Source organism: Lissotriton vulgaris, chromosome 11, assembly GCF_964263255.1.
Source record: "Lissotriton vulgaris chromosome 11, aLisVul1.2, whole genome shotgun sequence".
NCBI classification, from domain to species: domain Eukaryota; kingdom Metazoa; phylum Chordata; class Amphibia; order Caudata; family Salamandridae; genus Lissotriton; species Lissotriton vulgaris.
This window is the reverse complement of record NC_141699.1, coordinates 42157267-42178514: the sequence shown is the minus strand read 5'-3', so window position 1 is coordinate 42178514 and position 21248 is coordinate 42157267.

Here is a 21248-nt window from a genome sequence, read left to right as displayed (position 1 = left end):
CTTCCTGGGCGCCCCTGAATCCACTTTGAATAAACTCCAGCAGGTCCAAAATGCGGCGGCAAGGCTGCTCATGGGTATCCCTAGGACACAGTCCGCCAGACCCGCCTTAAAGGCACTGCACTGGCTGCCAGTGCGGGAGAGAGTTAAATTTAAAGCTCTCTGTACAGCCCATAAAATCCTCTTGGGGAAGGACCCCCCAATTCTGAGGAATCTAGTGGTTCCTTATAAAGCGAGCAGAACACTACGCTCTGATCAAAAACACCTCCTTCTAGTCCCTAGAGTTAAAAGGGCCCGCAAAGTTGTGCAATTCGCTCCCTCTTGAATTGCGCGCTGAGACCTGTATATTGCGATTTCGCAAATGTCTTAAAACCCATTTGTTCCCTGCTTGATTGCCCTAATTTTAGCCGTCTTATCATCTGATGGTGTCTGGAAAAGCGCTGGGATGCCCAAGGGTAACTGCGCGCTATATACAATTTTAATAATAATATTAATAATAATAATAATAACATATTTGGCAGTCCTTGACACTAGGAGTAGCTTTAAGGAATGAACACTGTTTATTTGGGAAGGATACAATGTCACACACCCACACAACAATGAATGTGATGCTTTCAATTTTCTCTTCCCTGAATGCATACTCTCTTCTCCTCAGCTCTTAGGTTGATCATGCTACCAACTAACACATTTTCACTTTAGTTCTTGCAGTTACACCCTTTGATGGGTCAGCCCTGGTTACTGCTGCTACTATTCTTGGATGTCACATACAGTGCGACTGATCGAGCAGGGCAGATAACATGGCCAATCTCTTTCTTAGGTAGATTTAAAGTGGATAAAGATGGTTCATGTAGCAGACCCATAGGCCATCGCTGCAGCTTCCACATGCTTCAACAACCTCCCCATACTCAGCAAGACCTTCAAATGGACCCAGCCCCCAAATTCAGGAAGACTGTCACCCATGCACTCATCACCAGCAAGCTGGACTATGGGAATGCCCTCTATTGCGGAATCAACAAATCTCTACTCCACAAACTTCAGTCTCTCCAGAACGCCGCAGCCAGACTCATCCTCAGCATCCCACGACAAGACCACATTATCCAGCATATACGAGACCTTCACTGGCTCCTCGTCGAAACAAGACTTACCTTCAAGCTGCTCACACACACCTATAAAGCCCTCCACCACACTAGACCCCAATACCTCAACTAAAGAATCTCCTTCTACACCCCCAAAAGAAACCTCCGCTCTGCTGACCAGTCCTTGGCCGACATCCCCTGCAGCCACAGAACCAGAACAGGAGGCACACCCTTCTCCTACTCCCCCAAAGCATCAGATGAAGCCCCACACTGAAAGCATTCAGGAAGAGCCTCAAGACCTGGCTTTCGATAGACCTGATCTGCCGAAATCCCCCCCACACACTCCCCCAGCGCCTTGAGACCCTCACAGGTGAGTAGTGCACTCTATATATCCCTGATTGATTGATTGATAGGCCACCAAAGTGTGTGTTTGAGTGTTATCAACAGGCCCTGCTATTGGTTTGGCTGTCTGTAACTCTTAAGGGTAGTGAAAGGAGCAGTGCTGCCTTCTATACCATATACACAGAATCTCCCAGATTGGCTTGGTTTGGCTTCACCTCGGAGAGCTACTTTGAGGGTGCTGGTGAGCTACCAGTAGCTCCCGAGCTACTGGTTGGAGACCCCTGGTTTAGTGTAACGTGAGATCTGGGACAGAGGGGCCTTCTAATCCCTGGATACTCTCTAGCTATCCTGACTGTAGTCACAGAGGGAAGGAAGCTGCTTCTAGACGTAGGTTGTTGTGGATAGGTCGGGGGTTCTCATCACCTCTGGCACACCAAATAGTAATTTGTAAAAGAATATGTGCCGGAGCCCAAAGCTGGGCTCACTGCACATGGTTTGTGATACCGAATGACAGAGCCGCCTAAACATGATTCCAACTCATGCTTCTTTTATTCACCACCTGAAAGTTTCTGCCTCTTTGCCTCACTTTTACAAGTTCTTTTTCTTCTGTTTTCTCCCTTAGACCCTTTGGGGCAGATTTACAAGGTCCTTGCGACACATTTACGCCACTGTTGCATTACTTCTGTGACGTAGCAGCCGCATAATCCATGCGCCACATTTACAACGTGACACATCTAGGGAGATGCGTCGTGTTGTAAAGTCCTGCCCCACATTAAACCCGCGTCCGGTTAAATGTATGCAGGGTGGGCGTTTTGTCAGAAAAAGCCTTGCAAAAATGATGCAGTGAAATCTACAAGATTTCACTGAGTCACATTTCAGAGGCTGCTGCGCCGAAACCTTACGCCTGCTTGAAGCAGGCGTAAGGAGTGGCGCAGCATGTTAGTTGTGGGCGGTCCCTGAACATTGCTGGAGTTGCATGCGCTTGCAACACGACTCCAGCAATGCACCAACCTTACGCCATCAGATGCAACACGCATCTGTCTATGCCTCCACCAGGGAGCACGCAGGGTAGAATTACGTGTGTTGCATCAGTACTGGCGCATCCCTGCTGATTTGTAGGGATGCACCAGTCCTTGTAAATCTGCCCCTGAATGTTCTCCTTTCTCTTCCTCCTCCATTGCACCTTTGGTATTTTTCTCTTCCTTTACCTAGGTCAAAATATGATTAGGAAAAATAAGCATCGCTCCCCAAAAATGAGTGCCTGTGAACCCCACCTGTAACCACTAGTCCAGATTAGGCACTGAACACAGCCCTGGGGTTACCACAAGCTGCTGCGGGGGAGAAAAGGTTCTGCCATATTGACATTCACTTAGAATGGTGCACTGTGGGATAGATAGCTGAAAGGCAAACAGGAAGTGCTGAAAAAGCGGAAAGGTTTACCTTTGGGACATTTTTGCCCATTGGTTAGAGAGCCATCGACACTCAGTGGTTAGTGGACTGCACAAAGTGGCCCCTCACCCCTAGCTCATCCGACCACACCTGGACCGCTGGGGAAACAAGAGGTAGAAGCCTGATCTCTCTGACCTGTGAGGAGATGGGAAGGGCCAGACCACGTGTGCCCAGAAGTGAGGAGCAGACTACGAAGGCCAGCTCACTGACGCGGAGGGAGAACAGAAGAAGACCAGGTGATGCAGGAGGAAGGTAGACGTCATGGCAGATGGATGGTGGAAGTCTTGGTGGTGGTAGTAAGAGGATGGTGGGTGTCATGGTAGGGGCAGGAGGATGGCAGAAGTCTTGCAGGGACAGGACCGCGGTGGAAGACTTCGTAGTGGCAGGAGGATGGTGAATGTTTTGGTGGTGGCGGAGGATGGTGGAAGTCTTCGTGGTGGCAGGAGAGTGATGGAAGTCTTGGGTGACAAGTTTATGGTAAAGTATTGGTGTGAATGGTGGGCCTGATTCACAAAGGGGAACTGAGACGAAAGTCTAACATTATGACTTTCGGTCTTCACAAAGGGCATTTACCAGTAGTAAAGTTAGACTTTTGTCTCAGTTAAACTTACATTTTGGTCTTAAGTGTAGCTGAGACAAAAAGTTAAACTTAAGACCAAAACTTAAGTTCAACTGAGACGAAAGTCTAACTCTACTACTTGCAAATGCCCTTTGTAAATACCAAAAGTCGTAAAGTTAGTTTCCTCTCAGTTCACCTTTGTGATTCAAGCCTGGTGGATGCTGAAAAGACTCTGTCAAGAATCCCACAAACAGAGCAGCAGCAGAGGCAAGCCTGGGCCACCGAAGCTCCATTCACAAGAGCACAATCATGAGCTCTTGAGGCATCTGGAACAGATAGTCCTCCCCTCAGGACCCCCCACAGGACCCCCCACGGGACCCCCCTCAGGATCCCCTCACAGGACCCCTCTCAGGACCCCCCCACTGGACCCCCCTCAAGACCCCCCGCCTCAAGACCCCCCACAGAACCCCCCTCAGGGCTCCCCCACAGGACCCCGCATCGTCCTCCACATTAGCGGTGGGATCTTTGACTTTGTTTGATTCTTTTGACTTTAGTCTGGTTCCTTTGATAAAAACAGGCCAAACATGACAGGGTAAGAGAGTATTACTATCCGGATGACTCAGAGAGATAATCACAAGGACTTAACTCCGAATGATCCCCACCTTAACACATCACACCGCTCCTATCCCAATCTGCCCGCAATCTTGGTGTCATTGTCGACGACCAACTGACAATGAAACAACAAGTGGTCAAAGTGGCCTCCACCTGCTTTGCCGTTCTCAAATGGCTGAGGAAAATTCTCTGGATGCTCCCTTTGTCCACCCACAAAAACTGTAATCCAAGCCCTGATAACATCCAGATTGGATTACGGTAATGTTCTGTACCTGGGAGCAAGCAGGGAAGTGCTACGCAAGCTACAGGTTGTACAGAACTCTGCTGCTAGATTACTCTGTAGACCTCCCAATAAAACTGCTATCTCAGCCTCACTACATGACCTTCACTGGCTCCGAATTGACAGTCGTGCCAAATTTAAAGCCCTATGCTACATGCATAAAATCAACTCCGGTGTCGCACCCCATTATCTAAAGCCTTGGTGCACCATTATCGACCCCCGTCTTCTTCGATCCTCCAATCAACACAAATTCCAAGTCCCTAGGATCAGACGAGCCAGAATGGGTGGTCGCTCCTTTTCCTATCTGGCTCCCTCACTCTGGAACTCTCTCCCCAATCACTTACGCACTGAACAACACTATCTCAAATTCCGTAAAGGGTTAAAAATATGGCTTTTCAAACAGTAGCCCCCCTACCATTTTTGTTGCCCAGCCTTTCATCCTTCTGTGTTCTCTAGTGCCGGGAAACCTTTGGGTAGCTGCGCGCTGTACAAATGTAATAATAATAATAATAATAATAATCAAAAGTGGAGATAGATTTAACACCCCATTCACAAGCTGGTGCAAATTGCAGACCTCGCCTGTATTACCGCGATAACTGCCCCAACAGTTATCTCCACCGTGGACACCACCAACTAACCCTAATGAGATGCAGAGTAAGCGTTCCCGTGCAAAAACACACGAAAAAACCACAACACCACATTCACAATGAACTGCCAGATCTGCAATGCGAACCAAAAACAGGTGATAAGCCGCAGTAACAGCTGAGAATTAACACCTGCCTTTTGCCGGAGTTAAGCAGGACGACTACCAACAGCTTGAAAGAGAGTCCAGCCAAGAACCACACCTGACGAGCCACAGATGCCATGGAGACAATGATCATGCAACACGGATACTCATGAGGGCCACAACAACACCCACCTCAACCACCCCAGGCCCCTCCAGACATACACATACCGTGCAGGGCACAAGAGCCACAACAAACGCATGATGACACACAGTGCCTGCCAAAATTAATACACACATGTGTGCCAGAAGAACATGAAACAGTCACACAGCACTGAAGTAACGAACAATATATTTATTGAAACACAACACAAAACAGCAATGCGGAAGACTCCTGTGAGTGAGAGCGAGAGGGGGAGAGAGAGAGAGAGAGTAACAGTAACAAGGCCCCACGGCGTATAAGTGCACGCGCACTCCTTAGTCTGTCGCAGCCATGGTGTGTGCTGCAGTTTGTGTTACTGCGCCATAAATCTGTCCATCCCTCTCGTGTCTGCAGTTTGTGTTACTGCACCATACATCTGCCCGTCCCTTCAGTAGCTACAGTTTTTCCTCCCTGGACCAGTCAAGAGATCTGGGTTAAATCCATTGTTGTTTAGCTCACTGCTCCACCTCAGTTCAGACCCAGCTGTATGCAAATCAGTCTTGACCCTGTGCCTCATGGGAACAGTCCAGCCTGAACTGCCAAGCCGGGTGTTCCCTGGGCTGGGCAAAGGCACATACGGACTGAACAAGGAGGCAACAGCACATACTGACTGAACAAGGAGGCATTGGCGCATACTGACTGAACAAGGAGGCATTGGCGCATACTGACTGAACAAGGAGGCATTGGCGCATACTGACGCATACTGACTGAACAAGGCGGCATTGGCGCATACTGACTGAAAAAGGAGGCATTGGCGCATACTGACTGAACAAGGAGGCAAAGGCACATACTGACTGAACAAGGAGGCAACAGCACATACTGACTGAACAAGGAGGCATTGGCGCATACTGACTGAACAAGGAGGCATTGGCACATACTGACTGAACAAGGAGGCATTGGCGCATACTGACTGAACAAGGAGGCAAAGACACATACTGACTGAACAAGGAGGCAACAGCACATACTGACTGAACAAGGAGGCATTGGCGCATACTGACTGAACAAGGAGGCATTGGTACATACTGACTGAACAAGGAGGCAACAGCACATACTGACTGAACAAGGAGGCAAAGACACATACTGACTGAACAAGGAGGCAACAGCACATACTGACTGAACAAGGAGGCATTGGCGCATACTGACTGAACAAGGAGGCATTGGCACATACTGACTGAACAAGGAGGCATTGGCGCATACTGACTGAACAAGGAGGCATTGGCGCATACTGACTGACCAAGGAGGCAACGGCACATACTGACTGACCAAGGAGGCAACGGCACACACTGACTGACAAAGGAGGCATCAGCACATACTGACTGACCAAGGAGACAACGGCTCATACTGACTGACCAAGGAGGCAACGGCACATACTTACTGAACAAGGAGGCAACACCACAAACTGACTGACCAAAGAGGAAATGGCATATGCTGACTGACCAAGGAGGCAATGGCACACACTGACTGACAAAGGAGGCATCAGCACATACTGACTGAACATGGAGGCAAAGGCACACATTGACTGACCAGAGGCAGCGGCACTTACTGACTGAACAAGGAGGCATTGGCGCATACTGACTGAACAAGGAGGCATTGGCGCATACTGACGCATACTGACTGAACAAGGAGGCATTGGCGCATACTGACTGAACAAGGAGGCATTGGCGCATACTGACTGAACAAGGAGGCAAAGGCACATACGGACTGAACAAGGAGGCAACAGCACATACTGACTGAACAAGGAGGCATTGGCGCATACTGACTGAACAAGGAGGCATTGGCGCATACTGACTGAACAAGGAGGCATTGGCGCATACTGACTGAACAAGGAGGCATTGGCGCATACTGACGCATACTGACTGAACAAGGCGGCATTGGCGCATACTGACTGAAAAAGGAGGCATTGGCGCATACTGACTGAACAAGGAGGCAAAGGCACATACTGACTGAACAAGGAGGCAACAGCACATACTGACTGAACAAGGAGGCATTGGCGCATACTGACTGAACAAGGAGGCATTGGCACATACTGACTGAACAAGGAGGCATTGGCGCATACTGACTGAACAAGGAGGCAAAGACACATACTGACTGAACAAGGAGGCAACAGCACATACTGACTGAACAAGGAGGCATTGGCGCATACTGACTGAACAAGGAGGCATTGGTACATACTGACTGAACAAGGAGGCAACAGCACATACTGACTGAACAAGGAGGCAAAGACACATACTGACTGAACAAGGAGGCAACAGCACATACTGACTGAACAAGGAGGCATTGGCGCATACTGACTGAACAAGGAGGCATTGGCACATACTGACTGAACAAGGAGGCATTGGCGCATACTGACTGAACAAGGAGGCATTGGCGCATACTGACTGAACAAGGAGGCATTGGCTCATACTGACTGACCAAAGACGCAACAGCACATACTGACTGACCATGGAGGCAGTGGCACATACTGACTGAACAAGTCACCTAGATTTCTCAGCACAGCAGACTATTTGTGGCATGAGCCTATGGAGAAACGACAGAAATTAGAAGTGTGGAAATGTGCCATCCCCTGACCAGAACCTCTGTCTTACTTAAAGTGTCTTTCAGGGATCCCTGCCCTGCAGGCTGAGACGCCGGCAGGTGTCCACCTATACCCTGTCATGACTGGAAGGCTAAGAGGCCGGCAGGTGTCCACTTGTACCCTGGCATGACCCAAAGGCTGAGAGGCCAGCAGGAGTCCACCTGTACCCTGACATGACCCAAGGCTGAGAGGCCGGCAGGTGTCCACCTGTACCCTGGCATGACCCAAAGGCTGAGAGTCCTGCAGGTGTCCACCTGTACCCTGGCATGACCCAAGGCTGAGAGGCTGGCAGGTGTCCACCTGTACCCTGGCCTGACCCAAAGGCTGAGAGGCCGGCAGGTGTCCACCTGCACCCTGGCATGATCCAAAGGCTGAGAGGCCGGCAGGTGTCCACCTGCACCATGGCATGATCCAAAGGCTGAGAGGCCGGCAGGTGTACACCTGTATCCTGGCATGACCCAAAGGCTGAGAGGCCGGCAGGTGTCCACCTGTACCCTGGCATGACCCAAAGGCTGAGAGGCCGGCAGGTGTCCACCTGTACCCTGGCATGACCCAAAGGCTGAGAGGCAGTCTGAGAGGCCATTGCCACGTTTGCCGAGTCCGGGATCGGCAAACTACAAAAATGGCCGCCGCCCGGGGGCACGCATGCGTGGGGACAGGTCAGGTAAGTTAAAGCCCAGCCTCCCACAAGCAATAACGCTTTGCATTGGGAATTGAGTTGTAGTTCTGTATTACCTGTTTACTTCTGGGTCGCCGCGCTACTCGTGTGGAGTTCGGCGTAGACGCAGTGGTTCTTCTGTCTGGGTCATCTCTTCTTGGCATTTCTCAGGCTCCATTCCTGTTTCCTTCAATATATAAGAAATAATACAAAGAGGAAAAACAAAGCCAAGCTGCATCATCGATGTGTTCGGTAACAAATTACTTAACTATTTTTTGTTCCTACCACTTACCTGAGCCTGTGCCCTTGGCGCTGTGGGGATCTGTCCCTTCTTTGTAGATCTATCAAAGGGGAAAAGAAAAAGATATGTGTTCACATCAATACAATGTTTATTTTGTTGTTTATTGAGCTTTTAAAGACAGTGGGCCCGATTCACAGAACTAATTTAAGACAAAATCTTAAACTTACTACTATTTTGGCATTCGCAGAAGGCACTTACTCATTTCGGTATTCACAGAAGTTAGGAGTCCTAACTTTAGGACTCCTAAATGCCTTTTGTGAATTCCGAAAGTCTTAAAGTTAGGATTTTTCTCAGTTTAGGAGTAGTATAGTTAGGACTTCAAATGAGTAAGTGCCTTCTGTGAATACCAAAATGAGTAAGTGCCTTCTGTGAATACCAAAATGAGTAAGTGCCTTCTGTGAATACCAAAATGGTAGCAAGTTTAGGATTTTGTATCAACTTAGTTCTGTGAATTGGGCCTGTGACATTGGAGATTGTTTTCACGAGTTAGACCTGGTTTATAGGTAGGCACCTGCATAGATCATTACTTTTTGATTTAACTCCTTTCTGAATTTGCCATTCACTTAACATTACCTTATTACTTTTCCAGCACCAGACACATTTTTTCATACTCAAACTACTAAGAATAGCTGGTGACCCTTTCCACAAGCTAGCATGTTCACTGTGATTCTCTCCTGCCTAGAGTTTTTTGCCTGATCCTGACGGGTCCTGTTGCCATTTGGGTTGCGACGTGGGATTTCTTCCCCTTTTTCCTTGTTTTGTTTCCCTTCTTCCCCGGGTTACCACTGTTACTTTGACTGTGTCTGGTGCAATCGGTGATTTCGAAAAGTTGTGGATCTTTCTTCATATCCATGACGTTCCTGTGGAAACACAGGTGAGATTCTTACCCTGTACCCTGGCCTGAAGGATGAGAGGCAGGGAGGGATGCCAACAGGTGCCCACCTGTACCCTGAGATGACCCAAAGGGTGAGAGGGGAGCAGGTCTCCACCTGTACTCTGACATGACCGGAAGGCTGAGAGGCCAGCAGGTGTCCACCTGTACCCCGGCATGACCTGACGGGTGAGAGGTCAGCATGTGTCCACATGTTCCATGGCAGGACCTGAAAGCTAAGAGGCAGGTGGAGAGTCCAGCATGTGCTCATTGGTACCCTGGCATGCCTGAAAGCTGAGAGCCCAGCTGGTGCTCACTAGTACCCTGGCATGGCTGAAGGCTGAGAGCCCAGCAGGTGCCAGCTCTTCCCTGACATGCATCTTGAAGCCCTCCCTGGTTCAGAGTGTTAACTGACCCACTGCCCTTGACCCTCTTCACACTGAGGCAGTGACCTTCGCTCCTCCTCATATTTAGGCCATTTGGCGTCAATGGTCAGTTCATGATGGACCAGCAGAGGCGTATCTTCTGGAGGGCTGGTGCAGACGGGCAATGGAGGTGGAAGTGGACCGTGCACACAGCGCAGGACACGTGTGGAAGTCCATCGCTCTTTGCAGACCCCAAGCCTGCTACCGTGCCACCATCCCCATTGACCGGTCCTGCAGCACTCAGTTACAAACAGCAGATAAAGAGATTCTCTGATGTAGGGAGTCACCCTGAGGCATCTTAGGCACTAGAGTCTTCCGGACTTTCTGTACCTCCTGCGCACAGGTTTATCTGAGACCGTGTCGGTGACGTCCTCCTGGCCCTGCGCAGCTCTCCGGCTCCAAGACGAAGAGCCACCGTGAGAACGAATGTCGAGTTCACTGCTCGGCTAGGAGCCAACTGAGGCATCACTGACTCCTCTGGCTGCCGACACTGCACTCATTGTCAGCACCGACCAGGACACTGAGCTCTTTATTTGTTGGGGTTGCTTAATTTCCAGGGTGTACCCCCATATTTCCCCCCTTTTAGACACAACTGTTCTGGGAAGCATTAGGGCACCCTGCCTCCCTACTAGGAAGGTTGTTTTGAGGGTGTACCCCTATACCCCAATTTAGACACAGCTGTTCTGAAACATAGTGGAACCCCAGCATCTGCATTGGGGTGCTTCTTTTCAAGTTGTTCCTCCCATCTCCCCCACACTCTCAGAGACATTGAGGCACCTTGCCTTCGTATTGTTATGTCTGTCTCCAGGGTGTTTCCCTACACACACACTTTGGGACACATTTGGGCACCCTAACTCTGTATTGAAGTGCTTGTTTCCAGGGTGTTCCCCCACACACTCTGGGACACATTTGGGCACCCTGTCTCTCTCTACTGGAGTGTTTGTCTTCAGGGTGCCCCCCCCACCCACACACAGTCTGGGACACATTGGGACCCCCAGCCTGCCTCCATGTTGGGGTGTTTGTTTTCAGGGTGCTCCAGGATGCGGTGCATGCTCTATGCTCTGCGAAGGCCCTCACATTCTGGGGCACATTGGTGCCCCCTGCCTCCATGTTGGGGTGCTTGTTTTCAGGGTGTTCCCCCACACACACAGTCTGGACAACATTGGGACCCCCAACCTGCCTAAATGCTGGGGTGCTTGTTTTCAGGGTGCTCCAGGATGCGGTGCTTGGTCTGTGCTCCGCGTAGCCCCACACACTCTGGGGCACATTGGTGCCCCGTGCCTCCATGTTGGGGTGCTTGTTTTCAGGGAGTCCCCACACACACAGTCTGGGCCACATTGGGACCCCCAGCCTGCCTCCATGTTGAGGTGCTTGTTTTCAGGGTGTCCCCCCCACACACACAGTCTGGGCCACACTGGGACCCCCAGCCTGCCTCCATGTTGGGGTGCTTGTTTTCAGGGTGTCCCCCCACACACACAGTCTGAGCCACATTGGGACCCCCAGCCTGCCTCCATGTTGGGGTGCTTGTTTTCAGGGTGTCCCCCCACCCACACACAGTCTGGGACACATTGGGACCCCCAGACAGCCTCCATGTTGGGGTGCTTGTTTTCAGGGAGTCCCCTCCACACACACAGTCTGGGACACACTGGGACCCACAGCCAGCCTCCATGTTGGGGTGCTTGTTTTCAGGGAGTCCCTCCACACACACAGTCTGGGACACACTGGGACCCCCAGCCAGCCTCCATGTTGGGGTGCTTGTTTTCAGGGAGTCCCCCCCACACACACAGTCTTGGACACATTGGGACCCCCAGCCTGTCTCCATGTTGGGGTGCTTGTTTTCAGGGAGTCCCCTCCACACACACAGTCGGGAACACACTGGGACCCCCAGCCAGCCTCCATGTTGGGGTGCTTGTTTTAAGGGAGTCCCCCCCACACACAGTCTGGTACACATTGGGACCCCCAGCCAGCCTCCATGTTGGGGTGCTTGCTTTCAGGGAGTCCCCCCCCCACACACACAGTCTGGGACACATTGGGACCCCCAGCCAGCCTCCATGTTGGGGTGCTATTTCAGGGAGTCCCCCCCACACACACAGTCTGGACACATTGGGACCCCCAGACAGCCTCCATGTTGGGGTGCTTGTTTTCAGGGAGTCCCCTCCACACACACAGTCTGGGACACACTGGGACCCCCAGCCAGCCTTCATGTTGGGGTGCTTGTTTTCAGGGAGTCCCCCCCCCACACACACAGTCTGAGACACATTGGGACCCCCAGCCTACCTCCATGTTGGGGTGTTTGTTTTCAGGGTGCTCCAGGATGCGGTGCATGGTCTATGCTCCGCGAAGGCCCACACATTCTAGGGCACATTGGTGCCCTCTGCCTCCATGTTGGGGTGCTTGTTTTCAGGGTGTTCCCCCACACACACAGTCTGGACAACATTGGGACCCCCAGCCTGCCTCCATGCTGGGGTGCTTGTTATCAGGGTGCTCCAGGATGCGGTGCTTGGTCTGTGCTCCGCGTAGCCCCACACACTCTGGGGCACATTGGTGCCCTGTGCCTCCATGTTGGGGTGCTTGTTTTCAGGGAGTCCCCACACACACAGTCTGGGCCACATTGGGACCCCCAGCCTGCCTCCATGTTGGGGTGCTTGTTTTCAGGGTGTACCCCCCACACACACAGTCTGGGCCACATTGGGACCCCCAGCCTGCCTCCATGTTGGGGTGCTTGTTTTCAGGGTGTCCCCCCACACACACAGTCTGGGCCACATTGGGACCCCCAGCCTGGCTCCATGTTGGGGTGCTTGTTTTCAGGGTGTCCCCCCACCCACACACAGTCTGGGACACATTGGGACCCCCAGACAGCCTCCATGTTGGGGTGCTTGTTTTCAGGGAGTCCCCTCCACACACACAGTCTGGGACACACTGGGACCCCCAGCCAGCCTCCATGTTGGGGTGCTTGTTTTCAGGGAGCCCCCCCCCACACACACAGTCTGGGACACACTGGGGCCCCCAGCCAGCCTCCATGTTGGGGTGCTTGTTTTCAGGGAGTCCCTCCACACACACAGTCTGGGGCACACTGGGACCCCCAGCCAGCCTCCATGTTGGGGTGCTTGTTTTCAGGGAGTCCCCCCCACACACACAGTCTTGGACACATTGGGACCCCCAGCCTGTCTCCATGTTGGGGTGCTTGTTTTCAGGGAGTCCCCTCCACACACACAGTCTGGGACACACTGGGACCCCCAGCCAGCCTCCATGTTGGGGTGCTTGTTTTCAGGGAGTCCCCCCCACACACAGTCTGGGACACATTGGGACCCCCAGCCAGCCTCCATGTTGGGGTGCTTGTTTTCAGGGAGATCCCCCCCCCCACACACACAGTCTGGGACACATTGGGACCCCCAGCCAGCCTCCATGTTGGGGTGCTTGTTTTCAGGGAGTCCCCCCCACACACACAGTCTGGGACACATTGGGACCCCCAGACAGCCTCCATGTTGGGGTGCTTGTTTTCAGGGAGTCCCCTCCACACACACAGTCTGGGACACACTGGGACCCCCAGCCAGCCTCCATGTTGGGGTGCTTGTTTTCACGGAGTCCTCCCCCCCACACACACAGTCTGGGACACATTGGGACCCCCAGCCTGCCTCCATGTTGGGGTGTTTGTTTTCAGGGTGCTCCAGGATGCGGTGCATGGTCTATGCTCCGCGAAGGCCCACACATTCTGGGGCACATTGGTGCCCCCTGCCTCCATGTTGGGGTGCTTGTTTTCAGGGTGTTCCCCCACACACACAGTCTGGACAACATTGGGACCCCCAACCTGCCTCCATGCTGGGGTGCTTGTTTTCAGGGTGCTTCAGGATGCGGTGCTTGGTCTGTGCTCCGCGTAGCCCCACACACTCTGGGGCACATTGGTGCCCCGTGCCTCCATGTTGGGGTGTTTGTTTTCAGGGAGTCCCCACACACACAGTCTGGGCCACATTGGGACCCCCAGCCTGCCTCCATGTTGGGGTGCTTGTTTTCAGGGAGTCCCCCCCACACACAGTCTGGGCCACATCGGGACCCCCAGCCAGCCTCCATGTTGGGGTGCTTGTTTTCAGGGAGTCCCCTCCACACACACAGTCTGGGACACACTGGGACCCCCAGCCAGCCTCCATGTTGGGGTGCTTGTTTTCAGGGAGTCCCCCCCCCACACACAGTCTGGGACACATTGGGACCCCCAGCCAGCCTCCATGTTGGGGTGCTTGTTTTCAGGGCTTCCCCTCCACACACACAGTCTGGGCCGCATTGGGACCCCCAGCCAGCCTCCATGTTGGGGTGCTTGTTTTCAGGGAGTTCCCCCCCCCACACACAGTCTGGGACACATTGGGACCCCCAGCCAGCCTCCATGTTGGGGTGCTTGCTTTCAGGGAGTCCCCCCCCCACACACACAGTCTGGGACACATTGGGACCCCCAGCCAGCCTCCATGTTGGGGTGCTATTTCAGGGAGTCCCCCCCACACACACAGTCTGGACACATTGGGACCCCCAGACAGCCTCCATGTTGGGGTGCTTGTTTTCAGGGAGTCCCCTCCACACACACAGTCTGGGACACACTGGGACCCCCAGCCAGCCTCCATGTTGGGGTGCTTGTTTTCAGGGAGTCCCCCCCCCCCCACACACACAGTCTGAGACACATTGGGACCCCCAGCCTACCTCCATGTTGGGGTGTTTGTTTTCAGGGAGTCCCCCCCACACACAGTCTGGGACACATTGGGACCCCCAGCCAGCCTCCATGTTGGGGTGCTTGTTTTCAGGGAGATCCCCCCCCCCACACACACAGTCTGGGACACATTGGGACCCCCAGCCAGCCTCCATGTTGGGGTGCTTGTTTTCAGGGAGTCCCCCCCACACACACAGTCTGGGACACATTGGGACCCCCAGACAGCCTCCATGTTGGGGTGCTTGTTTTCAGGGAGTCCCCTCCACACACACAGTCTGGGACACACTGGGACCCCCAGCCAGCCTCCATGTTGGGGTGCTTGTTTTCACGGAGTCCTCCCCCCCACACACACAGTCTGGGACACATTGGGACCCCCAGCCTGCCTCCATGTTGGGGTGTTTGTTTTCAGGGTGCTCCAGGATGCGGTGCATGGTCTATGCTCCGCGAAGGCCCACACATTCTGGGGCACATTGGTGCCCCCTGCCTCCATGTTGGGGTGCTTGTTTTCAGGGTGTTCCCCCACACACACAGTCTGGACAACATTGGGACCCCCAACCTGCCTCCATGCTGGGGTGCTTGTTTTCAGGGTGCTTCAGGATGCGGTGCTTGGTCTGTGCTCCGCGTAGCCCCACACACTCTGGGGCACATTGGTGCCCCGTGCCTCCATGTTGGGGTGTTTGTTTTCAGGGAGTCCCCACACACACAGTCTGGGCCACATTGGGACCCCCAGCCTGCCTCCATGTTGGGGTGCTTGTTTTCAGGGAGTCCCCCCCCCCACACACAGTCTGGGCCACATCGGGACCCCCAGCCAGCCTCCATGTTGGGGTGCTTGTTTTCAGGGAGTCCCCTCCACACACACAGTCTGGGACACACTGGGACCCCCAGCCAGCCTCCATGTTGGGGTGCTTGTTTTCAGGGAGTCCCCCCCCACACAGTCTGGGACACATTGGGACCCCCAGCCAGCCTCCATGTTGGGGTGCTTGTTTTCAGGGAGTTCCCCCCCACACATAGTCTGGGCCACATTGGGACCCCCAGCCAGCCTCTATGTTGGGGTGCTTGTTTTGAGAGAGCCCCCCCCCCACACACACAGTCTGAGACACATTGGGACCCCCAGCCTGCCTCCATGTTGGGGTGCTTGTTTTCAGGGAGTTCCCCCATACACATAGTCTGGGCCACATTGGGACCCCCAGCCAGCCTCCATGTTGGGGTGCTTGTTTTCAGGGAGTCCCCTCCACACACACAGTCTGGGACACACTGGGACCCCCAGCCAGCCTCCATGTTGGGGTGCTTGTTTTCAGGGAGTTCCCCCCCCCCCACACACAGTCTGGGACACATTGGGACCCCCAGCCAGCCTCCATGTTGGGGTGCTTGTTTTCAGGGAGTCCCCTCCACACACACAGTCTGGGACACACTGGGACCCCCAGCCAGCCACCATGTTGGGGTGCTTGTTTTCAGGGAGTCCCCCCCCACAGTCTGGGACACATTGGGACCCCCAGCCAGCCTCCATGTTGGGGTGCTTGTTTTCAGGGAGTCCCCTCCACACACACAGTCTGGGACACACTGGGACCCCCAGCCAGCCTCCATGTTGGGGTGCTTGTTTTCACGGAGTCCTCCCCCCCACACACACAGTCTGGGACACATTGGGACCCCCAGCCTGCCTCCATGTTGGGGTGTTTGTTTTCAGGGTGCTTCAGGATGCGGTGCATGGTCTATGCTCCGCGAAGGCCCACACATTCTGGGGCACATTGGTGCCCCCTGCCTCCATGTTGGGGTGCTTGTTTTCAGGGTGTTCCCCCACACACACAGTCTGGACAACATTGGGACCCCCAACCTGCCTCCATGCTGGGGTGCTTGTTTTCAGGGTGCTTCAGGATGCGGTGCTTGGTCTGTGCTCCGCGTAGCCCCACACACTCTGGGGCACATTGGTGCCCCGTGCCTCCATGTTGGGGTGTTTGTTTTCAGGGAGTCCCCACACACACAGTCTGGGCCACAATGGGACCCCCAGCCTGCCTCCATGTTGGGGTGCTTGTTTTCAGGGAGTCCCCCCCCACACACAGTCTGGGCCACATCGGGACCCCCAGCCAGCCTCCATGTTGGGGTGCTTGTTTTCAGGGAGTCCCCTCCACACACACAGTCTGGGACACACTGGGACCCCCAGCCAGCCTCCATGTTGGGGTGCTTGTTTTCAGGGAGTCCCCCCCACACACAGTCTGGGACACATTGGGACCCCCAGCCAGCCTCCATGTTGGGGTGCTTGTTTTCAGGGCGTCCCCTCCACACACACAGTCTGGGCCGCATTGGGACCCCCAGCCAGCCTCCATGTTGGGGTGCTTGTTTTCAGGGAGTTCCCCCCCCCACACACAGTCTGGGACACATTGGGACCCCCAGCCAGCCTCCATGTTGGGGTGCTTGTTTTCAGGGAGTCCCCCCCCCCCCACACACAGTCTGGGCCACATCGGGACCCCCAGCCAGCCTCCATGTTGGGGTGCTTGTTTTCAGGGAGTCCCCTCCACACACACAGTCTGGGACACACTGGGACCCCCAGCCAGCCTCCATGTTGGGGTGCTTGTTTTCAGGGAGTCCCCCCCCACACAGTCTGGGACACATTGGGACCCCCAGCCAGCCTCCATGTTGGGGTGCTTGTTTTCAGGGAGTTCCCCCCCACACATAGTCTGGGCCACATTGGGACCCCCAGCCAGCCTCTATGTTGGGGTGCTTGTTTTGAGAGAGTCCCCCCCCCACACACACAGTCTGAGACACATTGGGACCCCCAGCCTGCCTCCATGTTGGGGTGCTTGTTTTCAGGGAGTTCCCCCATACACATAGTCTGGGCCACATTGGGACCCCCAGCCAGCCTCCATGTTGGGGTGCTTGTTTTCAGGGAGTCCCCTCCACACACACAGTCTGGGACACACTGGGACCCCCAGCCAGCCTCCATGTTGGGGTGCTTGTTTTCAGGGAGTCCCCCCCCCCACACAAAGTCTGGGACACATTGGGACCCCCAGCCAGCCTCCATGTTGGGGTGCTTGTTTTCAGGAAGTCCCCTCCACACACACAGTCTGGGACACACTGGGACCCCCAGCCAGCCACCATGTTGGGGTGCTTGTTTTCAGGGAGTCCCCCCCCCCACACAGTCTGGGACACATTGGGACCCCCAGCCAGCCTCCATGTTGGGGTGCTTGTTATCAGGGAGTCCCCTCCACACACACAGTCTGGGACACACTGGGATCCCCAGCCAGCCTCCATGTTGGGGTGCTTGTTTTCAGGGAGTCCCCCCCACACACGCAGTCTGGGACACATTGGGACCCCCAGCCAGCCTCCATGTTGGGATGCTTGTTTTCAGGGAGTCCCCCCAGACACACAGTCTGGGACACATTGGGACCCCCAGCCTGCCTCCATGTTGGGGTGCTTGTTTTCAGGGTGCTCCAGGATGCGGTGCATGGTCTATGCTCCGCGTAGCCCCACACACTCTGGGGCACATTGGTGCCCCCTGCCTCCATGTTGGGGTGCTTGTTTTCAGGGAGTCCCCCCCCACAAACACAGTCTGGGACACATTGGGACCCCCAGCCAGCCTCCATGTTGGGGTGCTTGTTTTCAGGGAGTCCCCCCACACACACAGTCTGGGACACATTGGGACCCCCAGCCTGCCTCCATGTTGGGGTGCTTGTTTTCAGGGAGTCCCCTCCACACACACAGTCTGGGACACACTGGGACCCCCAGCCAGCCTCCATGTTGGGGTGCTTGTTTTCAGGGAGCCCCCCCCCACACACAGTCTGGGACACATTGGGACCCCCAGCCAGCCTCCATGTTGGGGTGCTTGTTTTCAGGGAGTTCCCCCCCACACATAGTCTGGGCCACATTGGGACCCCCAGCCAGCCTCCATGTTGGGGTGCTTGTTTTCAGGGAGTCACCCCCCCACACACACAGTCTGGGACACATTGGGACCCCCAGCCTGCCTCCATGTTGGGGTGCTTGTTTTCAGGGAGTTCCCCCCCACACATAGTCTGGGCCACATTGGGACCCCCAGCCAGCCTCCATGTTGGGGTGCTTGTTTTCAGGGAGTCCCCTCCACACACACAGTCTGGGACACACTGGGACCCCCAGCCAGCCTCCATGTTGGGGTGCTTGTTTTCAGGGAGTCCCCCCCCCCCACACACAGTCTGGGACACATTGGGACCCCCAGCCAGCCTCCTTGTTGGGGTGCTTGTTTTCAGGGAGTCCCCTCCACACACACAGTCTGGGACACACTGGGACCCCCAGCCAGCCACCATGTTGGGGTGCTTGTTTTCAGGGAGTCCCCCCCCACACACAGTCTGGGACACATTGGGACCCCCAGCCAGCCTCCATGTTGGGGTGCTTGTTATCAGGGAGTCCCCTCCACACACACAGTCTGGGACACACTGGGACCCCCAGCCAGCCTCCATGTTGGGGTGCTTGTTTTCAGGGAGTCCCCCCCACACACGCAGTCTGGGACACATTGGGACCCCCAGCCAGCCTCCATGTTGGGATGCTTGTTTTCAGGGAGTCCCCCCAGACACACAGTCTGGGACACATTGGGACCCCCAGCCTGCCTCCATGTTGGGGTGCTTGTTTTCAGGGTGCTCCAGGATGCGGTGCATGGTCTATGCTCCGCGTAGCCCCACACACTCTGGGGCACATTGGTGCCCCCTGCCTCCATGTTGGGGTGCTTGTTTTCAGGGAGTCCCCCCCCACACACACAGTCTGGGACACATTGGGACCCCCAGCCAGCCTCCATGTTGGGGTGCTTGTTTTCAGGGAGTCCCCCCACACACACAGTCTGGGACACATTGGGACCCCCAGCCTGCCTCCATGTTGGGGTGCTTGTTTTCAGGGTGCTCCAGGATGCGGTGCATGGTCTATGCTCCGCGTAGGCCCACACCTCTGGCTCTGTGTACAGATGTAGGGGGTGGACCATCTACACCTCCGCGCGATCATTACGCTCTCTTCGTGTAAACAGAACCGCTCAATTATGTCATTAAGGAGCTGTTCCTCTAATTGAATTGCTTCATAAGTCGCTGGAAGAGCCTCGTTTCCTGCATCAGTTGCAGGAAGCGCGCGCTGTTATTGGCGGGAAAGCCACCTCCATCTGCCGAGACCGCGGCGCTCCGGCTGCACGGCCGCCTTGTCTCCTCCTCAGTGGAGATTGCAGCGTTGATGACGCTCATTAGCACCTAAAACCTCTTAGCAGAAGAAACACGAGGTAAGAGTTCACTTGGAGGCCTGTGGGGGGGGGGGGGTATCTGGGAAGGGGCGGCTGTCTGTCTGCACAGTTCAACACTTTCCAAGGTTGGTTAACACCGAATAATTTGCTTTTTTTGGGGGGAGGGCACCATTCTTTATTACATTTTTCTCAAAAATGACATAGACAATGATCAATAATAAAATATTAGCATATAAACAAATGATAAGAGAGGTAGATTATGACTGAGATATAAAGAAAATACAAATAATACAATAAAATGCAAACGAATACGAAAAGTACAAGTACCTGTGATCCATACATAGACGGTTGATGCATATAGCAATATCAATATAAATTATTTCAATGGAACAAACTATTGACTGTAAACAGATTACAGAGAAGAAGTGTAAACCCAATGGTAGCATTGTAAACAGAGTTCAGAAGATCTTACAAAGGACCCCACAGTTGCGTTCAAGGCATTGTGCCGGCCACTCCTTTGTGTCAAAGGGGGCCCTGCAGGCCCCTTCTGTAGAGCCCGGGGCCCAAGGGCCCCATGAAGGGGACAAACAAAACACAAGGGAAATGCATTAGAAACACAAAGACAAAGGCATAACCCATTGGCTGCAGCCAGGCTCGGGCTGGTCACGTGACCTTACCTCTGAGCTCCAACCAATCACAAGCGAGCTACGTTTCCCGCCTAAACAAATGCACAGCTCAGTGCATGCTTGCTGCATAGGGTGGGTGACGTCAGGGATGCAGAGCCTGTCGTGGTAAAGACCTCGAAGGGGGCGGGGCCCATTGAAAAGTACCTGTCAAAGCTGTTTCAACTTTAGAAAGAGTTATCGAATTTAAGGTTAAAAAAGACAACCGTGCCTGGATGGCAGAATGAAAGGGGGCGCTGGGGAGGTAGGGGGGGGGGGGGATGGGGGGTGCTGGGTCTGTGAAAGCAAGAGGAGGAGGGGCTGAGGGGGGACTGCTAGAGAAAGAAAAAAACTCTTCTTGCCAGGGTGGCTGGACCTGAAAGAAGCTGAAATGCCTGCAGGTGGTTATTCACCAAATGGAAAGGCGGCTTGAAGACAGCGCGGGCGTTCAGTGAATGTTGGACAGGCCACGTGAAGGGCCGCTCCCCCTCTGCCCGACCAGGCCCGAGCCCGGTCTCTCAGGTGTCACACACCACCACTTCACGCTTTCCGTCCCCTCCGGGACCCTTGCCTCTGAACATATCGACCTCGTGGGCCCGATCCCTCACTGGCCCGCGCGCCCAGCCTGGGCGCCATCTTGGAC